This window comes from Triturus cristatus, chromosome 9, assembly GCF_964204655.1.
Source record: "Triturus cristatus chromosome 9, aTriCri1.1, whole genome shotgun sequence".
In the NCBI taxonomy this organism is placed as follows: Eukaryota; Metazoa; Chordata; class Amphibia; order Caudata; family Salamandridae; genus Triturus; species Triturus cristatus.
Window position 1 is genome coordinate 241,790,607 of NC_140592.1, and position 15,652 is coordinate 241,806,258.

Below are 15,652 nucleotides of genomic sequence, written 5' to 3' on the forward strand. Positions count from 1 at the left end.
ACCGCAAAAAACTTTCCAAGGCCCTTAGGCTTCAGATGATTGAGGACCAAATCCTCCACAAGCAGGTCCGCCGAAGCCTCATCCGAGGACTCCGGGACCCCGATGACGCGCACATTGTTGCGCCTGGCCCGGCTCTCGAAGTCCTCCAGCCGGCGGGCGGCGAGGTCACTCTCGGCCCTCAGCTTCCGAACCTCGGTCTGCAGATCCGCAACATCATCAGTGAGGCCCGTGGTCTTGTGGTCCAGGTTCTTAACTCGCTCGTTCGTCTTGCCCAGGTCCGAGCGGATCAGATTGACATCTACCAGGATGGCATCCACCTTATGCGCCAGGGCCTCGAACTGTCTCCCCATCGAGGTCTGCATCCCGTCGAGCGCGCCCATGACATCCTGTAGGGAGAGCTCCGGTGTCCCAGGCGAGTCCTCCTTCTGGGCATCCGGCGCCTGGCTCGATCCACTCGGCGATGCTTTCAGGAGGGCGTAGCGGTCCATACTGTTGACTTGGGAATACGTTCCCCGCCTGGTGGACTCAGTCTTCAGCCGATCCCCTTCTGCTTTGCCCGACATAATGGACTCCGGGCAGTCCAGTGCAGTTAAGACTGTTCCCTCTCAGCGAGAGGGATAAGGAGTGAGCAGCCCGCCGATCGTCCTTGGGGTAATAAAACCACTCAGAGCTCTACAGTGTCCGGGCAGACAAAGGGAGCGAAATCGAAAGTGAAAGTGCGAGGACCTCCGTCCGACAGTTCACACCTCGCCAGGCCGTTGTTGATCAACTAGGAGTCGGGCATCCTGCCAACTCTAGCCCCTGGCATCCCCGGGAGTTAGGCCGCAATCTTCCGCCAGCCGTAAGTCCGGTTCCCGATGGGCGATCCGACCGCGGGTAGCATCAATCGCCTCCCTGACAACTCAGCAACACGGTGCCATGCATACCATCAGGATTAGAGACAGGATAGTCGACGGAGGGCGCGAGGGTCTCGGGAGCTCTAAGCTCACGCGGCCATCTTGGTCAAGCGCTAGGCTCCTCCCCCTGGAAGTTGATATTGTTGATCCCATAACTCCAGACCCATCTGAAGGTTGATCGGAGAAGGCACTATCCGCTTCTCGCCAACCCCAAGTCTCTGACCCCAAGCCACCCAGTACAGGATGGAGACACTGCTGGGGTCATGAGTGATTCTCCAAGATTGTGACAGAATCCTCAGCCTTGCCTGCAACCAACTGATTTACAATAACGTACCCAGGGTAGCATGTAGGTGAGCAGTAGACCTTGAATGCTCAGAACTGGTGCAAGTCTCCCTTGCCCCCCGATACCCCAGAGAACCTCAGGGTTGTCTTTTAAACAGCAGCTGATATGTGGCAGGCTGCAGCGGGTGGATGCTTCCCCAGAGAGACTGAGGGACTGTTTGAGTGACCCAACCCAGGGTTGAATCCTAGGTGGTGGGGCATGCCAGGAGACAGAGTGAACCACTGTGTTGGTACACGTCTTGGGATGGGGGAAACAAGAGGAATTCCCCAGAGGACACATCACATTAACACGTTTGGGGATTCATGGTTGTTGGGTAAGGTGATATCACTTCCGAACTACCACACATGCGTACTATTGAAGAAGGGAATGCTAGATATACCCCAGGTGCAGTCTTCTGCCCTGCCCCGTGGTAGAGATTTGCCACTCAAATGCTCTTGTTGTCTATGACACCACTTTGAATTTCTCCTTGAAAAACAGCCCGGTTGTTGGTATTTATTTATGTCCAAGTCTATATTTGTTCACTATTGTGACATCAGTATGAGACACAAGAGCTACCTACCTATATTTATGCTGAACAGTCATTTGCGCAATGCTCGGGCAGATACAATTGAAGCCCTTTCATTTTTAGTAACCCATATTTGCTTTGTCCTGTTTCAAATAAATCAAGTGCTCTCAGAAGTGCATTGTACAGATTCTGGAACTCTATTCCTCTTTCAGCTCCTAACCCAACCCTCCTTTTCAACAATGGCAGCTTGCAATTTGTAAGAAAGTGGCAGGCTTACTTTTTTACAAATGCAAAATTACTATTCCATGACCTTTCTGAAAATTGATACCTATGAAATTCGTGCATTGAACCCATGGTGAGCGTACTATGCCCTTCAGATGCTGCACATTATGTTTTAGGATAATACATTTAATTAAATGTGTGGCAATTGCATGTTCAGGGCAGGTGGCAATAGCAGAAAGGATATTGCTAACATATCAAGGAGGGAGTGAGAGGAGTTAAAGGACTGCTGTAAGCTCTCTGTACATATAAACCTACAAAATCATCCAATACTTATGTAGGATGATGCACTGCTGCCTACCTTGCAAGGCATGCTTCAACAGTAGGACATCCATGCAGCATTGGGAACCCTCCTGGATTACTACTGTTCATTGGTTGTAAAGCCACCGATATATGGATTCCCTAGTTTGGTAGATGTTATGCCCCTTATGTGGACACTTATGTTCTCTCCTAGTTAAACTGGCAGACCTACAATAAAACTGTGACTAGGTGAAGGAAAACATGAGTTTACCGGTGTTTCTCTACCAGAAGATTAAAACCAGGCGGGTCCGGCAACAGATCCTGCTTCTCTTTTTGGCACATGAATATTGCCCCGGTGGGTTCAAGCGCTCTCATCAGGACTAAAGGTCTTGGTATACCACATCAAACATTGTAAAACAGTCTCTGGTTCATAGGGCATGTTACGCAAGTGGATTCAATACATCCTTTGTTTTCTCATGATGGGCAACAGCAGTAAAAACACTCCTCTTTGTAGACCAGGTACACCATGGGCAGAAAGAGTACAAGATTTTCCCAATCAGCAAAGGTACAGCACAGCAGCAGAAGCAAACTTCCCTTGCTCAAGAAGGCTGCAAGTGCAACCTTCTCTTCCTTGCAGAATATATTTAGCAGAGAAATCTACAACAAGCTTTCATCACTTTCAGAACATGTGCAAGTAAAACACGAGTGACGAAGGATGTAGACAGATATCTCTGGAGTGGGTGCTTAACTCACTGAGAAGGATGAGTTAGTGAATATGCAATTTCTGGCACCATTTTCAGATTATGATCCATGTCAGGGTGCTGAAAGTGCTGTTGCTGTCGCTCGGAGACCTGTGTTTTGCTCTCATTCTTTGGTTTTCCGTATATTGAAAATTAGCCATTACCCAGTAGGTCACTTGTTCTTGCATCTGCCCATCAACAGACCCAAGAAACTTTGCTCTAGACAGGCTCAAGGTGGGACCTTCCTTGATAAGATTTTTAATGTGCATGCACCAGGTGCTGTGCAATCCCATCCTCAGTGCTGCACATATTCAAAATGTTGAAGGCTGCCATTGGCTTTGTTAAATGCTTTAAAAAGGTGATTTACATAGTATCTTTAAAATGTTACATATGAAAATGTTGATGTAAGATAAAATGTCTTAATGAACATAAATCTTTTAGATTTATTAGATGTTTTACACACCCATTAGCTCTTAGAGGGTAGGGCTGACTCTTTGGCATTTTTAGGTCTCATCTACTGAGCAACAGGATTGGAGCCCACCCACTGGTTACCACTGGTTGGCTTAATTGCCACACTCATTTTCTTGTTTTGCATTCCTTAGCTTGCATGGGATTTCTTTCTTGTGTTTGTCCCTCCCCTTGAGCATGGCCTCATGATTTGTGTCCTTCCACGGCTTACAATCCAGGCATTACTTTTTAGGTCTCGCCTTGACAGCACATGCGCTGCTTGGGCTGTCTCAGCGAGACCTAAAGTAATCTGTATGTTGGCTCAAACTCAATGTAATTTGTTTTTCCTCTTGTGATTGGTTTACCTGTATCATTGCTGTTGTTATCTAGCTTTCGGTTTACTCTTGATCCTATGCTGACTTCCGTGTAGTCCCGAAGCAGCGGCGCCTAACTACAGTTCTCATCCGCTCTGCTCGCACTTGTTTTAATTACGTGCAGTGTGCAGCGTTGTTTATTTATTTTGGCGATCACCCCCTGCGTCTGTAACTGGAGACACTCCTTTGTGGGATCAGCCTCTGTAACTACAGCGGCAGCATTGGATGATAGAATTGTGCCGGGCGGCCGCGCTTTATGTTTGCCATAAATCACCTCATTTCCCCGGGGCATCCCCCACCACCTCCCGCAAGTCGCAGCTGCTCCGAGAGATGAATGCTTAACAAGATGATTTTAGAGGGACGGTGGAAGCATTTACAAATAATTTAGGAAGAGCCCTTTCTTGGCAATTAAAATGCTTACTGAATAAAAAACATTTTTGGCGCATTCGCTCATCGTGTAATATCTGCGCTGGGCCGCTGAACCGTTCACGTAATCAGAAGTGGCGAGGACGGGCACATAGGTGCCAGCGTCCCTTAAAAGCACACTTCCGAGCCGTTTCAGGAAGACCCTTGCTAAACTCGAGCTAAACGCGGGGTCAGAGTCCTGGTGCGGGACTCGGGCTGCAGAGGAAAGACTCTCCCCTCTGTGAAATGAGCGCGGACAGCGTTGCGGGCTTCAGTGAGCGTGGCCGAGGTCGCTCGGCTCTGCAGCACAACAAGGGCCCTCTCTCAGGATTGCGGCATTTACAAGCGCTTTGGGGTCGTGGGCCGCGGACAGCGCTATACTGATGCCAAATTAAACTATAAAGCCCTGAGAAGAAAGCCTGCGCTGAATGGGAGTCAGGATGTGCTGCGATGATACCTTCCCCCTGTCACAGGCCAGACGCTACTGGTGACCCCCGTACTCAGTGCGCTGGTCCCCCCCTACTTCTCACCGACCCTCATAGGCCGCAGACCTGCAGGTATATTTTCTATACAGCACATTCATCGGGTAATATCGGTGCTGGGCCACTGAACCGTTCTAGAACCGGCCCTGGCCCAGAGCCCCTCCGGTTCTGCAGTGCGCTCTCCAAAACATTATCACTTTAGTTTTGTAGTGCCTTGTGCTTGCTTCAGCCCGACATAAAGGGAGCTTAGAACGATTCTTATTAACCCACACGCATGCATTGTTGAGAAGGAGTGAATGGGTTGATCCAGTAATCTCCTCTTTTCAACACTTTTCCGTGCAGCGCAAATGTTAATCACGACTGCCAAGTTGTTGATGTGTTTTCTCTGCTGTATTTATTTTAATTAAGCATTATATTGAGGTTTACTTAACGCAAATGTTGGTTTGAGGTAAAAAAAAGTGGAGATGTGACTTAACAACCAGAGCTACCGAAGCGTCGGTTCAACATCCTGTGATTCTGGGCAAATCACTTAAAGAGTACGGGGAAAGCCCCGGTGCTACTTTACTTTAGGGAATCTTGTATAGCGCACAGATACCCCAACGGGGTGTCCCGGCGCTTCTGTGAGAGCTGATGCTGTGTCTGACTCAGTTGGTAGAAGAGAACGGTTTTTAGAGCTCTCCGGAAGGGGAGTTCCTCCTGGATGGTCCGGATGGACAAGGGTAGCTTGTTCCAGTGGGAGGAAGCACAGACTTGGAATGTTTTTCCCCCCAGAACGAACTTTTTTGACTCTGGGGGTGGAAAGGAGATGTTTAGAGCTCGAGCGGAGAAGTCTGGTATTGCTGTATGGACGAAGGCAGGAGGATAAGTATGCGGAACCCTTTCCCTTGATAGCCCGATGAGCTAGGGTAAGTGCCTTGAATTCCGCCCTTTTATGAACCGGGAGCCAGTGCAGCCTATGTCGATGGGGAGTGATGCGTTCACGAAGGGGGAGACCACAGACCAGGCGAACAGCAGCATTCTGGACTGTCTGGAGGCGACGCTGGAGGCCCAAGGAGAGACCAAGGTACAGTCCATTGGCGTAATCCAGATGGGAGGTGATTAGAGCCTGCACAATAGTTTTCCTAGTCTGGCTGGGGAGGAAATTGATGAACTTTTTCATCATCCTCATCTTAGAGAAACAGGCCGCGGATACCGTCTGGATTTGTTTTTGGAAAGAGAGATTGGTATCCCAGATTACCCCGAGATTTTTAACTGAGTCTTTAGGTGAAGGGGGTGTACTCAGTTCAAGGGGCCACCACAGGTTGGGGTCCAGAGGCGAGGACTGATGGAAAAATATAACCTCGGTTTTGCCGGCGTTAAGCCGGAGGGAATTGTTATCCATCCAGCTTGCGATGTTGCGGAGGCAGTTTTTCAACGGGTCAAATGTAGATTGGGAAGGGGAGTCGAATGAGAACAGTAGCTGTATATCATCAGCGTAAGAAGTGGCCTTGATTCCGGATTGAGCGATGAACTCGGCCAGAGGGGAAAAATAAACATTGAACAGGAGGGGGCTCAGTGAGGAGCCCTGAGGGACTCCCCACCTGAGAGGGCGACAGTCCGAGGTAAATGGGGGTGTGAATACCACCTGTGTCCGATTGGACAGAAAGGAGGCAAACCATTCCAAGGCCTTGCCTTGTATGCCTTTTGCCTGCAGACGGTCAAGGAGGACGGGGTGGGAGACGGTGTTGAATGCTGCCGACAAGTCGAGCAACACCAACACCGCTCTAGATCCCTCGTCCAACTTCCATCTGATGGCGTCAGCCATCTCAATGAGGGCGGACTCGGTGCTATATCCGGGCCTAAATCCGTGCTGTGAGTTGTGGGAGGCACCATTGGTTTCCAAGAAGCTAGCCAGTTGCCGCTGTACGAGTTTCTCAAGCACTTTAGCTGGTGCAGGGAGCAGGGAGCAGGGAGATGGTACGGTAGTTAGCAGGTTCGGTGGGGTCTGCATTTGCTTTTTTGAGTATGGGAACCAATCTGGCGTGCTTCCAGGAGTCGGGATAGATTCCTGTCTGGAGGGAGTCATTCCAAATTTCATTTAAGATGGGATTGAGCAGGGGGACTAAGGATTTTTTACTGTTTTGCCGGCCAGGGGTCCAGGGAGGAACCAGATTTGCATTTTAGTAATTCTGCCAGCGAGTGTTCCGGGGTAATCACCTCAACTTTAGAGAAGATCTGAGTGGGATTAGAGCTGACTGTGCATGGTTCGAGATTGTCAGGATTAATCTTGCTGGGAAAGGAATTTTGAATAGTGGCAATCTTGTCTTCAAAGTAGTTAGATAGACTGTTGCAAAGGGTCTGGGACACCGGGGGTTGACGCTTGAGGGCAAGAGGGTCAGTGAAGGTTCTGACTGTATTGAAAATAACTCTTGAAGACCCTTGTGCCCGGAAGATTTTCTCCTCTAGATGGGATCTTTTGTGATCTATGATTTTCTTCCTGTACTCCTACAGTAACGGGGAGCTGATGCAGTGAGTGCAGTACCACCGGTCACTGGTACAGCCGAAGATCCTGAAGTACGTACCGGGTGGGTCAATCTATGCTACAGAGCCGAAATATGAATGCAGTAACAACTGCCCACTGCTGCCCTATGACTCAAGGGATCCGCGTGTGTGAGGGCAGCTAATCAGTGCTGCAGAGTCAGAGCCGAGCAGTGAATGCAGTAACATCTGATCACAGCTGCAGTGCGAGAGCTCGACGTACGGGGGCAGCCTGCCACTGCTAGTATCAGAGTCGAGGTATGAATGCAGTAACTTCTGGCCCCTGCTGCAGCGTGAGGGAAGCTCGATAGGAATATAGACACAACATCACTGCTTTTTGGTGAGCGATGCTCGGTTAGGTGAGCAATGACTCTTCCACCCCGCCCCTCCCCTCACTTCACTTTGATTGCTGCTGTTGCAGTGTGAGCAATGCAGGTACATGTTCAGTGGCACCTTGTCTCTGGTGTAGTGTTGTGGGGGCAAGGTATGGTTCAGTCACCGCTTGTCACTGCTGCACTGTGAGGGCCTAGGCAGTTTCAAATAAAATGCATATGGGCGCCCCACAGCTCTGTCAGTTTTGTAGTCCACGAGTGCAGGGACACCCCCTCTGCTGCCATATGAGGAAGCCACCTGTACAGTGATGAGCATTCACTGCAGCAGTGAGGGAGACAAGGGATGGGTGCAGTACAGTGCGGGTACCAGTGCGCAGTGCAGTAGCCTCACTGCAGCAGAAAGGGAGGCAAGGTGCAGTGCAGTGAGGGACACCGTGTGCGATGCATTCATCTCCACTACAGCAGTGAGGGAGGCAAGGGATGGTGCTGTACAGTGTAAGCTACTTAGTTCTTCATTGCCATCTGTTTGGTAGTTAGGTAAAATGTACGTGGATACCTTATCTCAGGGGTGTCGTGTGTACGACAGAAAGCCACACCTGCAAAACTTTCTGGTTACCCACTGAATATTTAAACTAGTTTTATTTAGATTAAATGTATATACCTTTGTTGTGTCTAAATCTAGAAAACCTGTTACAGGGAAGTCTTCCTGGTACTACGTTAGCAACCCCTGCCTTATTGGGTTGATACTATGCAGAATGACTGAATAGCCACCAAATAGCCTGCTCTGAATGGGTACACAATGGATTAAGGGCTCCAAAAAGAGTCTTAATTAGCTTACCCTGCAATAGGTCTTGCATATATGCAAGTTTGAGCTATTGGTATTGCAAATAACAATGCCTTTTATTTTGTTTTTTGATTTTAAAACATAAATAAAAGGCATTGTCATTGACAATGCCAATAGCTTAAACTCACATTAATGCAAGACCTATTGCATTGCAAATGCTTGTTATTTTTGGTTCTGCACTCCATGAGTGTGCATGTGTTTTCCAGCTGTCTCCCTCATGTAATTCTCTTCTCCCGCAGTAAAATCACTCACCACTCTTTGTGTTACACCCTCTTATCATTTAGACTGCTTCTGGAGTTTGCAATTTTGCATTTGCTCCCAATCCATGCAGCTCTTAGTGCGGAGTGCGAAGCTGCAGAAAAACTTGGACTCTCGGCTCTAGTCTCTGTTCAGAGAGGAAGGCTGAACACAGATTCAGACACTGACAGCACTGACATAGGAACATTGTGCCTCTCCTTCGAGAAAGGCTTTTCACAAAGCTTTTTGGAACACTCTATCGTTTCAATTTAAACATTGTGCCTTCTAATTAAAATTAAGGTCTCCATTTAGAGAGCAATGTATCCCCTATTGGAAACAGTGTATGTCATTTTCTGAGGCACAGCTTGTACCATTCTATTTGACAGGTAGCGTCCGATTTCCTGACACTATCTCTTTTCTCTTTAATTCAGGCTATAACACAGTTCCCCTTTCTAGTATTTGAAGCAATTTGTTTTATAAAGTTTGTGTCAGATACATTGTCTCAGTGCCTACCTGCGTCAGAATAAAAATACCATCACCCAGCGTTGATTCAATTGAGCCCCTTTCACTGGTAAGGTGCATGGCCTGGGCATCAGCATTATCGGGTATGGGCTCTTCCTCCACGGAATGGTATCTGAGAGCCTCCTCACTCCCACCAGTGCTCCTTCTGTGTCATTTTGTAGAATTCTCCTTTACTGGTTGACGAGCACTTACGTTGCAGGGAATATATCACAGATGCTGCAGTGCTGTGGACAGTACACCAGTGACGCCACGACCTGAAGGGAGCTTTCAGTACGCAGGATGTGGACTAGTTCTTGCAGCTGCGCCCTGTGCGCTGATGGCCCCGCCCTCCCCAGGGGTCAGAACATTTCACGGTCATTTTTCTCAAGGGCGACAGAGTGAGAAAGTCACGTGAGAGCCCAACAACTGCCTACTATTTCCAGTGGCGGCCGGCACAGATCTGGGCTGGCGGGCAAGGGTGGGGGGGTAAGAGGGTGTAAAAAAGTACAAAAAAACGTATCTACACGCAGTGTTTCTCCTCCGTCGTCCTTCCGTCGTCTCTCCCGGCCGGAACGGAACAGTGGGCAGCCAGGCTCCCTTAAGTCAATCACAGTGCTGCAATGCAGCGTTAGAATTGGTCTGAGCACCATGGTTCGGCACTCAGACAGGCAGTGGGAGCCTGTGCATGCTTTCCACCCAGGCTGTGATACAGCCTGGGTGGAGAATATGCAAAGTGCTCATGACTGTTTGGCATAAAATGATAATAACCTTGAATTATTATAATTGTTTTTTTACTTTATTTCACTACTGCAAAGCAGTGGGGCGATGCTCCTCAGCGGAGGAGCCACCACTCACTATTTCTATATTACTGATTTTTTATACTTACCATGCAAAAGCCTCTTGAACCTGATTCCTTGACTGTTGCTCCCCTTCCTGCCATGCCCCAGGATCCTGGTGCCTGCTATTTTAGTCTGCTGTCTGCCTTCCTGCCGCATCACTGGGGACCTGTAAGACAAAAGTTAAAAGAAGCCCTTACAAGCAGAGGACTGTTGCCACAAGGTGGTAAGGTGCCAAGTATAACTGTTGTATGGAGAAATACTTACCATAATTGATACCTTTTAACCGTGCATCACTGTTCCGGATTCTGAAGTTCTTGCAAGTTGAAGACATTACATGTGATTAGGAAAAGTGGGTTTTTTCAAACTATTAGTTAAAACGTCCTCCTTTGAGATTTGGAGACTTTAATTTGAATTTCCTTTGAACCTGCCTATATCTATTATTGGCCCCCAAAAGTTGGAAGTGTTCAGATCATGGTAAATAGCCCTTTCTGAGTGATATAAAAGGTCAAACCAAAGCGTGATTATGTTACACCAGACATGGACCTCAGAAAGTCTCACCTGGTTGTGTTATTTGTTTTTCTCAAGGAGCTACTGAACGACTATGTTGTTTTCGCTTAAACCACAGCCTAAGTGGAAGAGAGGGCAGAATTAGGTATGTATTAGGCAAGCTGAACATTCTGGGATGGTATTATTGTTTATGGACCCTGCGTTAGAAGTACTCCATAGTTTATGCAACCTCTTTTTTTTTGTTAGGTTCACATATACACATTCAATTAGCAACCTGAGAGGGTACCTACCCTGAAAGTGACCAGCCAAAACAGAGGTCGGTCTTCTTCTTTTATCAATCCACTTCCTCTTTCCTATGAAGATTGGCATAATTTGAATCTTTTGGAGGGATTTGGGCATTGTTAGTGTTTAAGTAGCGTTGGGAACTTGCTTCTGGATCTATATCCTGCTCCTAAAGGATCGCACAACTTGAGGAAGGAAACAGGTTAGAGCTCAAGTGTTACAGAATGTCTGTGCTGCAGGATTATGTTTTATTTAAATATTATTTATTTTCATGATTTTCTACAGTGTTTGCCTGTATATTTATATGTATTTATAGGTGAGTAAAGTAGATTTTAGCTTATGTTAAAAAAAAAACCTTAGAAATTCACTGGAAAAAACATAAGTTATAGTGGAGTTATACAAACGTCTTGTAATAATTTAAAAAAGACAGTTTTACAACCAAAAAGGCAACTGAAATTCCCCTTTGATACGTAATTCACATAAGTGTAACTTGTACCACCATAGATTTCAAAAGTAATGAGTGTTGTAATATGTGAGATCATGAACAGGGCATCATAGCGGTACAAGTTATACTTATGTTAATAACTGATGAATGTCAGTGTTTTTATTTGTACCCACGAGGGCATAACTTTAAATATTAGACCACACTGATTGGCCAAAGGGGCTTTTTTTCTGTTGGCCATTTTGCTCCAGTGGGAGGAAAAAGCTCCTATGAGTCCTGTGGTAGCTAGTGCTCTGATTGGTGGAGAAGTGTGGCTCAATGGTTAGAGCGGCAGACACTGATGCAGAGGTCTGGCCCGAACCAGGGTTCAATTCCCGCCTTGGCGGGTCTTGGGCTCAATTTCCCCGGACCTGATAATTCTCGCCTCGGTGCCTATTCTAATCATGGGTCCCACTCTGCAACTCTGGGCAATAGCTTGCTTAATCTCCACAACGGCCCCAACAGCGCTAGGATGCCTGGCTTCACCCTGGGGGTGCCCAGGAGTGGGCACTTCACAGGAAAAGGCCAGGAAGGGTTCCACAGCGGTATGTGCACAGCGCCTGAGAGACCGTTTTGGGGGTGTGCAGAGCGCAATATAAATGCACTACATTTACATTGGCCGGCCAAAACAGGAGTACTCATGTCCTGAAAAAAAAGAGTATATATGGGGGCAGGGGAGGAGTACCCTGACCCCCTGGACCTTTGGTAAAGTAATTTCCTGAGAAGTTAGGTTACAAAAACGTATCATTTACATCAGGGACATCTGCCTCGTTCTGTTTCGGCTCACGCCGCCCGTGCGTTGAACGGCCCCGGGAGGTTGATTCATGTTGATGATGAGGCGAGGGCTGGATGCGCTATTTAAAAAGTCGTTATCTGTTCAAACCAGAGGGTTCCTCTCGTCACGTGCCCAGGTCGCAGATGGAGTAGCCAATCACACGCGGGAAGACCAGGGGCTGCGGCTCACGACCGCCACTCTTATCAATGCTGGCAGAATCAATGAAAACAGCAGACCACGTCAGCCGCACCAAGCGCGACCTGTAGACCAGGCTATTATTTATTTTTTAAACAGAAACTGCAGCTGACCGTACTCTTTCCGGCCATTGCAAGAGCTGCACTTACACAGCTTCCCTGTCAGGCTTCCAAGAAGCATGCCCGGACGTACACCGCCAGGGACTCAGCTGTCTTTTAAAGCTAAAGGTAGGTGCTGTGTTTTATTTTGTTCCTTTCTCATCAGCTTCCTGGTAGAACAGGTGAATATTAACCACACAGGCCAGGTTTGCTAAATTCACTTCCGGGCGGGGTTCCAAAATCAGTGTACATTGATGACAACGTGCCCCTTGTCATGACAGTAACCCTTTATTCATTTGTGGTATTTTATTAGCCAACACGTTTTTTATTCAGGGCCTCCTAGTTTCGCATTTTACATTATAAGCAAGGCCATTGCAATTATGTGACTGTGGTGTTTTCCACATAATTATGATTTTGTCCCATAATTCATCATCTGCTGCATAGCCTGAAGTATTAAACAAAAAAGCTGATATTTTGTTCTTAGTTCACATGGATCAAAGTTGCTAAAACTTCACACTACTTGTGGTGCCGAACAGTGGAGGCCCCTGTGCAAAGGTGACATAGTCACTATTCAGGTGTTTATTCCTGTATGTGGGTGTTAAACTGATGCTGGCGAGGTGAAACGTTTATCCAAACAATGCTCAGATGTGTACAAATGATACAATTATGAAGAAATACTATCACAAAATGTGCAGCATTACATGGAATACTTTGTCTTTTCTTGCAACATAATTAACTCAAACCTGCCTCATAATTTAGCCCCTGCCGTGTATTTCCAGTGGCCTTGATTAACCATTAAGCAAAATAAACACATGCTTAGGGCATCAAGGGAAAGGGGACACCACAGAAAGTTTCTATTGCTGGATTTATCATGGGCCATATGGTGCAAAATTGCAAATGGTGCAGCTGAACCTAGAAATAAAGTGAACGTTTACAAAAATAAACATTACTGTAAGTTGTGTTTCATTTCGAAAACACAATTTTATTTTACTGTTTATTATTGTTTATATTTTGAATTGGATATATATGGGAGCGCTAAAATCTATTAAGTGCTTAGAGCCTCTTTAGGTCTTAATCCTGGTAAGATGCTGCATGTTTCAACTTGCAAAGTAGTTTTGGTAGAAAACAAAACTGGCCGAAGACAGAACTCTCTTAGTTCAATGAGCAAGTAGATAATCCAAATCAATGTTGTTTTCTTTGCATTCTGGTACTTATAACCCTATATCCAAAATAGGATAAATAGAACTACAAGTACCAAGATGCAAAGATAAAACCTGCCCCTGGAGGATGGTTTCCAAGGGGAGTTTCGCAATGCTATGTTGTCTGCCCCTCTGAGGTGGATGATCCAGTTTATCCAGCTTTTATATGATGTCTTACTCGTGTCTTTCCAGTTGGCAAGGACCATTTTCACTGTAGAGGTAAGTAACAGGTCCAGTAGGTCTATGTCGGCCTCAGATCTCAAGTTTGTGTTAATACAGGCCGTGGATAGATTGAAGGAGTCTCTGTCCATAGTCAGTTATAAAGGCAAATATTCTGTCCCAGAACGTCTTGAGTATAGTGCACTGAAAGATAAGGTGAGTTAAATCCCCCGTCTCCCTATTACAATTCCAGCATGTTGCGTCATTACGCAGCCCTAAAGTGAATAACCGGGTGGGGGTCCAGAATGCCTTTTGTAAAAGCCAGTATTTAGTTTGGGCGAGAAGAGGGTAGATCTTATTTAGTGAGACTGATCGTCATAGTAGGAATCATTCCTTTTCCTCCGGTGGTGCTGGGGACAGTTGTCCCCAGAAAGCTATAGTCTTCTCATTAAGTTTAGTTGTTTTGGGGCGGAGGAGTTTGTATATATGTGAGACCTGGTGTCCCACTTTGTTAATGTTTGTCACGAACAAGGCTATTGATGGTTGGGTGGAGGATAGTTTGGCTTTTGTAAGGGCCGATCTGATTTTCAAGAAGTTGTAGAATTCGATGTCGGCTAGGCTAAACTTCGATTGGAGGTCTGAGAATGTAATTGGGTATGTGTTATTTTCTAATTGGTAGGGAAGAGGATTCCTTTCTTAATCCATGTGTCAAGGGCTAGACTTTTGCCTTTGTACAGTATCTTTCTATTCGCCCAGAGTGATTCCATTATAGACCCTTTAATACTATTCTCCAGATTTTTATCAACCCTAAGTAGAGCAATTTTTGTTTTTTTTAAAATGGACTTGGAAGTATGTGGGTATAGCTTGTTTGTTGTTAAGAGTTCAAGGGAGCTTAGGTTATTAAGGGTGGCCTTCTCTACCTCTAGCCATGCCGGGGTGTAGCCCGTAGGTGGCGCTAACCAGTATGAGCCTTGTTTCGCCAGGAAAGCCAGCTGATATAGTCTGAAATCTGCTAGGTTCACCCCACCTAGTGTTTTGTCCAGTCTTAATTTTTTTATACTGATCCTTGCTTTCTTCCCGCACCAGATGAAATTAGAGAGGAGGATATCTAGTTTGCGGTGGAAGTCGTCTATGAGGAGCAGCGGGAGCATGCTGATTAGATAGTTAACCATCGGGGTGATCCTCATTTTGATGGTCTCTATTCTGCCCCACCACATAATGAATTTTGGTGACCAGGAGTCCAATAACTTCTTTATCTTCTCTAGTAGTGTTTTCTCATTCTGTTGTAGGGTATCTATTAAGTTGCTATCAAATTCTATCCCTAAGTATTTGATATAGCCTGATTGCCATGCAACCCCGACTCTCCTAGGATATCCCTCGTACAGTGGATGCTTAGTGGTTTGAGTTCTGATTTCTCTCTGTTTAGTTTGTACTCTGAAAAGTCGGAATATCTTGTTATTGTGTCCATTAGGGCAGCAACTGATGCTCTCGGTTTTTCTGTTACAATTAGTATGTCGTCTGCATAGGCGGCTAATTTTATTTGGATACCATTGATATCCACCCCTTTGATATTAGAGTTTGCTTTGACGTCCCGGATCAGGGGCTCCAGTGCCAGTAGGAATAAGGACGGGGAGAGTGGGCATCCCTGTCTCGTACCCTGTTGTAGTGTGAAGGGTTCAGAGAGTGAACCATTGACGACAATACGGGCTGATGGGTTACTGTAGAGGGCCATAACCATGCGTATATAGTCCTCTCCTAGATTGAAGGATCACAGGCCTTCACGGCGTCTAGGTTATCGTTACTATCGGCTCATTCTTAATGGCGGCATGCTCTGAACTGTGGCACAATAGTCTGGTATTGTCATTAGACATGCGGGTATGGATGAAGCCTACTTGGGAGTTACTTATTAATTTTGGTAGGGTTAAGTTGAGTCTGGTCGCTAGTATCTTGGCATATATTTTGCAGTCTACGTTAA

General features: G+C 46.5%; 1 protein-coding gene across 1 annotated transcript in view; it reads left to right on the plus strand.

The window, feature by feature from the left end:
- The first annotated feature begins 12,309 nt into the window (after positions 1-12,309).
- The window catches only part of LOC146797679 (platelet glycoprotein IX-like), a 48,551-nt gene continuing 45,208 nt past the window's right edge, over positions 12,310-15,652 (plus strand). The window contains exon 1 of the mRNA XM_085627582.1: positions 12,310-12,448. The gene's annotated coding sequence lies outside the window, so the exon portion shown is untranslated. The remainder of the gene's footprint in view (positions 12,449-15,652) is intronic.